This window comes from Ceratotherium simum, chromosome 33, assembly GCF_057802395.1.
Source record: "Ceratotherium simum simum isolate JZ-2026a chromosome 33, ASM5780239v1, whole genome shotgun sequence".
Classification (NCBI taxonomy): domain Eukaryota; kingdom Metazoa; phylum Chordata; class Mammalia; order Perissodactyla; family Rhinocerotidae; genus Ceratotherium; species Ceratotherium simum.
Genome location: NC_141932.1, coordinates 20,104,694 through 20,114,608, shown reverse-complemented (window position 1 = coordinate 20,114,608; position 9,915 = coordinate 20,104,694). Strand labels below are relative to the sequence as shown.

Sequence of the window (9,915 nt, the reverse complement as noted above, 5' to 3'; positions counted from 1 at the left end):
TCCATCTGTTATTTATCACCTGTCAGTTATTACTGAATGTCTTCCTGCCGGCTTTCATGTTTTTCTATACAAGGCCTTGCACATAAAAGTCCTTCTTTATTCCTAGATTGCTGTTACAAATATTAGCTTTTAAAAATTACGTTTGCTATTATAAAGCAATGCTGTCGAGTCTCATGTACAGACCTTAAGTCTGGCAACCTTGGGAAACTACAGTAGTGATTGTGATCATTTACCACATTCTTTTGCATTTTCTATATAGGTGATCATCTCAGATGTAAATTACAACATTGTTTCTTCATTTTTAGTTCTCAGCCCTTTTATTGTACTGTTTGTTCTTGCTGCGTGCTAAGCACCCCTCTATAACGTCCTCTCACCCAGGACATGCAGGAACCCCCCCGCTTAACCACTGGGAACTGCAGCTCCTTCTGAGACATTGGTATTTGGTTTCTGTCCCAGGAAGCAGAGGCCAGGCTGGTGACACCAGGAGATGGAGGGTGGGTCCCCCCACCAGTCATCACTTAGGTTGCCGCTTTCTCTTTCCCAGAGTCGTCTCTGTGGCCTTCCTGCTGGGAGTAAATCCAACCTTCCCAGAACATTTGAGGACACGAGGAAGACCCCGGTGCCCAGCTGGATTTCTGTGTCACAAAGAGAAATAATCCCTCGGGTTTGGGGACCCCTGTGTCTCTGTGTGGTGCTGACAGGCCCGAGCCCCAGTGATGAGGTGGGTGGGTCATCTTCTCAGGGGACAGGGGTCCCCATCAGCCTTGCTATTGAAAGTGTGCCCTACAGGCCAGTGAGATCAGCATCACCTGAGAGCTTGTTAGATGCAGACTCTCAGGTCCACCCCACACCTGCGGGGTCAGAATCTGCATCTTAACAGGATCTTCTGACTCTGAACAGGAGAAGGGGAGAGGCTGCTCCACGCCCACAATATGGGGTCTCAACCTGGCTGGGTATCCACAAACCTGGGCAGATGCTAAAGCAGCATTTCTAAGGTGTCACCTAGACATTCGCAATGTCTACAAAGTTCCACAGGTGATTCTGACACAGAGCAGGGGTGACATCCCTGTGACAAGAGTTCCTGGTGGGGCCCCCTGGGCTCTTCCTCTGAAAGGAATAGTCAAAGGAGATGAGAGAGAGGGAGGGTGACGCTGCACCCTGACCCAGAGCTGTGGGGTCAGCCTGGGACACGATGCGACAGACCTGTGTTTGTCCCAACAAAGGTGTGTGTGTGTGTGTGTGTGTGTGTGTGGTGGGGAATGACTGCTGAAGAAGGCAGAGGAGTCCGTAGTTCCCAGGAACAGAAACATAGATAGAAAGGAGAAAGAAAGAAGGGACAAGGCAGGCAGGAATGAGGGGAGGGAGGAGGAGGGTCCTGGGCAGAGACCCCACCCCCAGCCCACGTGGCCAGGTAAAGTGCTCCTGCCCAGGGTGGTGGCCCAGCACAGAGGGAGGAAGGACAGCAGAGCTAAAGCATCTGGACAGCAGTGCTTGTGAGCATTTCTGGAGCCCAAGCTCTTCTCACAGAGGGAGGGACAGAGAAGACAGCAGCCACCATGCAATCGCCCTCAGCCACTGCTCACAGAGGGTGTGTCCGCTGGCAGGGGCTCCTGCTGGCAGGTGAGAGGGGACCATTCCCTGAGGGTGGGCGGGAGGATGGGAGAACAGAGAGTGGCTGGGGTCTCCTGGGAGGATGGGGCTCTGAGAGAGGACAGAGGACTTCTTTTTGGACCTGAGGGGAGACAACATGGGAGCAGAGTAGGATGGGGGGAGAAGGGCTCAGCAACTGGAAAATTTCAAGATCTAGAAGTGGTGAGGGGCAGGAACATCTCAATTGTTGTACCCTTCCAAGTTAGTTATCACTGAGCAATCATTTTTGAAAATGGAGGATGATAATTTATTTGAGGATGACACCAGAACAAAACTGAACTAAAGACACTAAACATTGTCTTTACCCATCACACTTTAGAAATTGACAAATAAACAGCAGGACATGGAGGGCCCTGGGAGCACTCATTCACTCATCCACAGGTGTTTGCAGCCTGTTCCAGGCACTGGGGGTACAACTAGATCACACAAGTCCCTGCCCTCAGGAGCTCACATTCCATTGGGAGGAGGACAGACAAGCAAAGAGATCTAGAATGTGATGTCAGGGACTGACAAATGCCATGAAGGGAACAGAGCAGGGAAAGGTAAGACAGTGCAGACAGGATCTTTAGAGAGGGTGGTCAGGGAAGGCATCTCCCAAGGACGCCCCAGAGAGTGAGTGGAGCTCTGAGGGCAGTGAGGGAGTGAGCCGGTCAAACACCTGGGAAGAGTGTTGGGAACAGAGGAAATAACAGGTTCAGCAGGGCTGAAGTAATGGTGGTCGTGCTGCTGACCTTGACCAGTAGACACAGACACAAACACACACACACACACAAACACACACACACTGCAAGTCTAAGAGATGAAGAGACCTGCTCAGGACCCAGGGCCTCATCTTTCCTTCCCAATACATAGCTTGTCAAAGGAAATAATCAATAACCAATCTATAGATTAGAGAAATGTTAGAGGAGGTAGTGTGAGGACTAACCCAAAGGTGTTCTCTTCCTCAGGGAAGAAAGCACTCCAGGGAAGCGTGGGGCAGAGCGTGGTTATACACCACTTCAGAACAAAGATCATATATCCAGTATGACAGGAATACAATGTTTTTAAAGTCACAAGCAGATGCTCAGCACGTACACAGCAGGTCAACTTGTCCTTGGTGCTCTTGGAAGAAAGCTTATGGTCCAGAAGTACTGGGGCTGGAGTCAGGAAAGGGGACACTCACCCTGTCTTTAAAGATGCATTCTTTGCTTTGGGGAATGTTTGAAGTAGAGGTACAGTGTGCAGGCAGAGGGCCACAGTCAGGCTGCTCTGGGAAAAACAAGTTTTACTCTGAACCAGATTTAACCCAGAATGGCTTCCCCATAGACCTCAATCTGTGACAACTTCTCATTATTCTTATTATTTTCAACAAGGTCCAAACATTGATTGATCTCTTTCTCTTCCCTCCTAGTCTTGCTCTTAACCATTTGGAACCCGCCCACCACTGCCCAAATCACTGTCAAAGCAGTGCCGCCCAATGCTGTTGTTGGGGAGGATGTTCTATTCCTTGTCTCCGGCCTGAATCAGAATCTTTATAGCTATATCTGGTGCAAAGGGAGCGGAATACGCCGCAAAGATATAATTCTATCATATGGAGTAGATAGAGCAGAAATTACCCCAGGGCATAGATATGATGGTCGAGAGAAACTATACCCCAATGGATCCCTGCTGCTCCAGAACGTCACCCAGGAGGACACAGGATGCTACACCATAGAAGCCTTGCAGAGAAATATGAGAATTGATACAGGAACTGCACTGCTCTGTGTACACCGTGAGTGATTCCTCTCTGACCTCTGGGTGTTGGGTGGGGTGAATTCTCCTTCACACACACAGTACTGACAGGCCTGGACTGTGCCTACATCCCCCTCTGCATTCCATCCGTTGTTGGGATTTGAGCATTTGGTTCAGGACACACACAGTGGAGACAAACTTTAAAAGATTGGGTTTCTTTTCCTGGAATCCAGACCCTGCAGACATTCCCTGCAGAGAGAAGGACCAGATGTTGGGAGTAACTCAGCAGAAGGAGATCAGTCTCAGTCCAGGCCATTGGGACAAGCCCTGGGAACATGGTCCTGAGAAAGACCCTGCAGTGCTCCATCAGGGCCTGGCTGAGGGGCCGCCTGGGATATTAACAGAGAACCTCAGCTCAGGAAGCCCCTCCCAGGGCTGCTGACTCCAGTGACCCTGGGGAGCCTGTGCCAAGGTTGGGTTTTGGCCTGGTGGGCAGGGCTGAGTGGGAGCAAGGATTTCCTGGCTTCCTGAGTCCCCAGGCTTCTGAGCTGGTCACGAGCCAGGGCTCATCCCCAGGAGCTGCATCTGGGCAGGGGTGGAACTTGATCCTTCACGTGAGACTCAGCATGGAGAACACAGAGGTACACGGTCCCCAGGCCATTAACTGACTGCTCTGAGAGACTTAGGAGAATCCACAGGAAGGTCAGTGTCCCCAGGGGAAGCATAGAGGAGAGAAGATGCTGCTGGCAGCTTCTCATCCGCCAGGGATCATCCCTGGGGGCATGCTCTCTTGGAATCAAACAAGAACAGATACCATTCATATGGGCAGCTCCTTTCTGGCAAGATATAAGTCAGGTACCACGAATATTTAAAGGTTATTCACTGACAATCTGGCAGGATAGTATATTTATCCTATGTCATTGAGGAGAAATGAGGCAAAGGGAGATACAGTCACTGAACCAGGTTCCACAGACCATGAGCGGCAGACAGGAGGACTGTCTGTAGCCACAGCCCCATCCTCTCCTCCACCAGGGGCCTTATCAGGTGTCTGTGGACCCCTAGACCAAATTGTCAGTCCAGATCCTTTCTTCTTACGTGTCTCCAGCTCAGAAAGAGAGATCCTGGTCTGGGGAGTGAGAGCAAATGGAGAATTCATCACCATATACTCTAGAACTAAATTACCTGCATCAACAATCAGAGTCAGTGCAGGGAATGTCCAGGCCGCCCCCTCAGGTGGATGATCAACCTCCCTGCACTGGACTTGACATCATTCATTTGTTTTCTGATGTGTTGGGGTCACTCCCACTGTAATAGAAAGGAAAGACTTTGCCAACTCACTCCCTACTCTACCCCTGCAGCCAGCAGTGGGCCCGCATGTAACAAACTCTCAATTGCTTGTGATGGAGGAAGGAATGAATGGTGAATGAATGGATGAATGAATGATCCAAAATCTCTTCAGAGACTGGATGCAGCTTCCTTGGCCTTCTGGCCGTACAGGACAGGTTCTCTGCCCCTCCAGGGGCTCAGGCCCATAGCAGGTATTTTAGTGCTCTCTAGAGAAACATTCCTTCCCACAATTCATCTGAGGCCCTGAAATATTAGTCAAAATTCTCCCATATGGAAGAATTTTTAACTTCTCCTCAAATATCAGTCTCATAACCACCAAACACAGATGGTCCACAAGGGCCAGATTTGCAACCAGTCAGGCTGCCCCCTTTCCATCAGTCACCTCTTCTGCATTTGCATATGTCCACACCTGCCCTCAGCAGAGACACAAGAGACGTTAAAGACCAAGGGAGAGATTAGCTTCTGCTGCCAAAGCCAGGCAGCTCCTGCCTGTCCCCTCACTCTGTTCTGGATCATTCCTTGGACACCCTCTATCATTTATTGGGTCACTGGCCCATGTCAGTCACACTCACGCGGGAGGATCTAATCCACATATTTGCCCTGAGGCCTGAACACTCACCTGACTGCTCTGTTTGCTCCTGGTCCTCATGTCCCAGAATCACCATTACCCATCTCTAGGAGAACCTGCAACATGGTGCCTCAGAGAAAACACACCTCTCTGGGTGATGGAGGTGAGTGCAGTGGGCAGGAATCACCCCTGAGTGGCCAGGCAGTCAGCTGGACAGTGAAGAACCAGCAGAGGCATGGAGGGCAGTGTGGGAGAGTGATGGTAACACTGATCTCCAGCCTGTGTCTTTTTAAGACTTTAGCCTGCTAACATATTGACACTTGATAAAGTCTGTGCTTTCTCTCAGATGCAAAGCAGATGGCCTTATGTTCTCCGAACACTCAGATCCTCATGAATTTCTCTTCAGTTACACAAACCAGCCTTATTCTTTCAAGGACTCAGGTTGGCTGAGAGGTGAGGGATGCCAACTGTGAATGAATATTCCTGGCAGGAAACAGGCACCACACAGGGCAATGTTGTCTCTGTTCCCTGCACAGTGGAGTTACCCACACCTGTCATCACAAGCAACAGCTCCAGCCTCGTGGAGCATAAGGACCCTGTATTTGAATGTGAACCTGAGATTCAGGACACCACATTATGTGGTCCATCAACAGTCAGAGCCTGGAACTAATAGGTCATAAGGTATTCTGTGTACAATTTGTTGAATAATCGCCATACTATTTCCCATGGTGGACTGCACCATTTTAACTCCCTGCCAACAACGCACAAGTGTTCCAATTTCTGCCTATTTTCTCCAGCATTTGTTGTTTTCCGTTTTTTTGAACATAGTCATTCTAATAGATATCAGGGGGTATTTGATTATAGTTTTGATTTGCATTTCCCTAATGATTAGTGATGTTGAGCCTTTCTCAAATACTGATTGGTCCTTTGTAGCTCTTCTTTGGAGAAATGTCCTTTCGAGTGCTTTGCCCATTTTTCAATGATGTTATTTGTTTTTGTTCCTGTTGAGTTTAGGAGTTCTTTGTATATCCTCGATATTAACCCCTTATTGACATATAATTTACAAATAATTTTCTCCCATTCCATAGGTCACATTTCACTCCACTGATTGTGTTCTTCAATGAACTGAAATTATTTGGTTTGTCAAAGTCCAATTTATCTATTTTGTCTTTTTTTTTGCCTGTGTTCTTACTGTCATATTAAAGAAATCACTGCCAAATCCAATGTCATTAAGCCTTCTCCCTACATTTTCTTCAAAGAGTTATAGACTCTTAGGTCTTACCTCAAGATTTGATCCATTTTGAGTTAATTTTTGTATATGGTGGAAGGCAATGGTCTAACTTCATTCTTCTGCTTGTGGATATCCAGTTTCCCAACACCATTTGTTGAAAAGACTGTTCTTTCTCTGTTGAATGGTCTTGGCTCCCTTCTCAAAATCATCTGATAATATAATCGAGGCTTTATTTCTGGATCTCTATTGTATTCCATGATCTAGATCTGTCTTTCAGTCAGTGCCACATGATTTTAATTCTTCAGCTCTGCTGTAAGTTTTGAAATCAGAAAATGTGAGTCCTCCAATTTCGTTCTTCTTTTTAAAGACTGTTTTAACAATCTGGGGTCCCTTGAATTTTAAGCTGGATTTTTCTATTTCTGTAACAATTTCTTTGGGATTTTCATAAGGATTATATGGAATATGTAGATCATTTGGGGTATACTGGCATCTTAACAATATTCATTCTTACAATCTATGAACATGGATGTCCTTCCATTATTTGTGTCTTTACAATCTCTTTCAGAGTGTTTGGTAGTTTTCAGTGCACACATCTTTCACCTCCTTGGCTAAGTTTATTCCTAAGTATTTTCAACTGCTGATGTTATTGTAAATGGAATTGTTTTCTTAATTTATTTGGATTGTTCATTTTTATTCTATAAAAATGTAAGTGATTTTGAGTGTTGATTTTGTCTTCTGAAACTTTGATGAATTTCTTTATTAGTTATAACAGTTTTTTTGTTTGTGGGTGGAATCATTAGTGTTCTCTACATATAAGATTATGTCTTCTGCTAAAAGAGATACTTTTTCTTCTTTCTTTCCAATGTGGATGTCTTTTATTTCTTCTTCTTGCCTCGTTGTTCTGGCTAAGAACTGTCTACTGTGTTGACTAGAAGTGGTGGAAGCAGCATCTTTGTCTTGTTCATGATCACAGAGTCAAGTTTTCAGTGTTTCACCATTGAGTATGATGTTAGCTGTGAGCTTTTCATTTATGACCTTTGTCATATTGAGTAGTTTCCTCCTATTCCTAACACTGCCTGTCTTTTGATAAAACTGTAACCACATCTCTCTAGAGATTTCCTTCACTGTGATATTCAATCTACAGACCTGGAAATAAAAGTCCAGTTCAGAGTGAAAAATTCTTTAGATGAGAAGCTCTTCAGGTCCTAAGGTGGTGAGGATTGGGTGGGGCCATCCCCAATACATAATCAATTATTTCACAAGAAGTCAATGCCTTCCCACTTTCTGTAGTATTCCCTTGGCCCCAGAGATGGACAGAGCTGGCAAGCCTGCCTTCCCCAACACACACTGAAGAGCATCTAGGGAATGTGGCCTGTTCTTTTCTGAAGTCAAAGAAAGTTCTAGGAAAAAATCAATGAAAGTCCATGAGAGAGAAATTCCACTTGATCATGAGGTTGTAGGATATGCAGAGTGAGAAGAGGACTCTGGTGCTGATACTACAGAGATGTCCAGGACGACAGTTCCGGAGTCAACCTAGGGATAGCCGGAGATCAAAAGGGGTGGTGCAGCCCTCTCCTTACCAGATGGTCACCTGAACAAAGATGCTCATCCTTCTGCAGGGTTCAGAGCCATCCTCTGGGTTACCTTTACAGAGTGGCTATGATCTCTGAGGAAGGAGCATGGCCCCAGGCACCAGGCCGACTCTCAATCAGTCACCTCCTCTGTTTCTCCACAGCGCTGGTCTCAAAGCCCCCCATCAGAGTCCGCAGAAGACGTAGGGACCCCAGTGACAGAACATAAGGACCTTGTGGTCCTGACCTTCCTCACAAGTGACCCTGGCATCTCCTTCCAGTGATTCTTCAATGACCAGAGTCTGCAGCTCACAGAGATATTGAAGCTGTCCCAGGAAAACAGCACCCTCGCCAAAGACCCCATCAGGATGGAGGATGTTGGGGCTTAACAGCGTGAGGCCTCCAACGTGGTCAGTTCCAGCAAAAGTGACCTCCGCAGGCTCAACGTGAAATATGAGTCTGGCCCTCTGGCCCTCTTACCCTCCTCTGTGTTATTCAACTCTGAATAGATTTTTTTTCTTATCTGTAAAATGATGATCTGATGTACTTTTCAAGTAGAGTTGTGATAGTCAATGCTGAAGGTGGAAATTCCTTAGAAGACTTGCATTGAGTCAATAAATGCTCAGCAATGTGAACTGACATTGTCATTATTGTTGGCGTAAGGTCACATTCCACTCCAGTCCCCAGCTCCTGTTGGTCTCAGTTGCACCATCTCCCCAGTGGAAGGACGGGCAGTGGTTGTACAATGAGGGGTGGGAGCCCATGATAAGCTCTTAGGAATCTCAGTTCTATCCCTCCTCTGGGGGAGGTGTGGATGGCACCAGAACTGTGGCACAACAACAGGAATAGACAGGAGGTCATCCACGCGGGTATCAACACTGATCTTTCTCTCCCTCTCTGATTCCTCCCAAGGAATTCCTAAAGTCTTCTTGAGCATTCTTATTTCCATGGCAATATAGTTATTTGCGTAGGTTTAGTAAGACTCTATCCTCCTTGTTACTAGGATATAATTGGAAACATTGGTGGTACAACCACGGCTTTGACTCGATTGTCCTAGTTTAGAATGACGCCCATGGGCTCAGACATGACCCACACTTTAAGGAGCTAAGGTTGACTTGATGGTTATTTTGGGGATCCGGAGAAGAGAGGGCCTCACTCAAATCTCTACAGACTGCAGGTGAGTCCTGATGTCTAGGCTTCCTGACGTCAAGAGGCTGTTAAAAGTCCCATCTGAGCTTCATTAGGAAAACCTGCATCAGAGGAGAAACTGTGGTGAATGTGCAATCCTGCTGCACTTGTGTAAGTAATGAGGCCAAATCAAGTGAGAGCAACCTTGTTTTAAGATCAAGAACACTCTTCCTTGGAGATGATCTTTGTTCAAATGGAAAGTGACTCTTGGAGAAATGTTGTGTTTCCATGGAAAATTCCAGCAAGCAGAGCCTTCTGGTGCTCAGATTCTGGCCTCATTCACTGTCTCTTTGTTATTTTGCACATTTTATAAATGGCAGGGAACTGACGGAGATGCAGACTGGGTCTTGGCTAGAGATGGAGTTGAGTTTCCCTCCCGCTGTGCAGAAACTAGTTTTATCATGACCTAGAGGCCTCATATTCCCCAAAGACTCATTAAACTTTAGACAGTTCTTCACGACTGCAGGCCCCTGGCCTCCATTGTCTTAGAGCAATACTTTTTGAAATGTAATTGAAATCTATAATTGCAGATTCTTTCTCTGCCCGTTTGAAATGTATACAAGCCTTCTTAAACTTTTCTTGCCTGTTTTAGGGTCCAGGGAATGTCTTTCCCAAGGGCCCGGGCCCATCTCTTTGAATGTAATCCTCCT

The 9,915-nt window shown here is 46.6% G+C and overlaps 1 long non-coding RNA gene across 1 annotated transcript; it reads left to right on the top strand.

The window, feature by feature from the left end:
• Positions 1 to 1,485: 1,485 nt before the first annotated feature.
• Positions 1,486 to 8,546, top strand: LOC101396250 (uncharacterized). Its single transcript, XR_015549624.1, has 3 exons — positions 1,486 to 1,620; positions 3,041 to 3,400; positions 8,242 to 8,546. It is a non-coding gene; the product is annotated as an uncharacterized LOC101396250 (long non-coding RNA).
• The last annotated feature ends 1,369 nt before the right edge of the window (positions 8,547 to 9,915 follow it).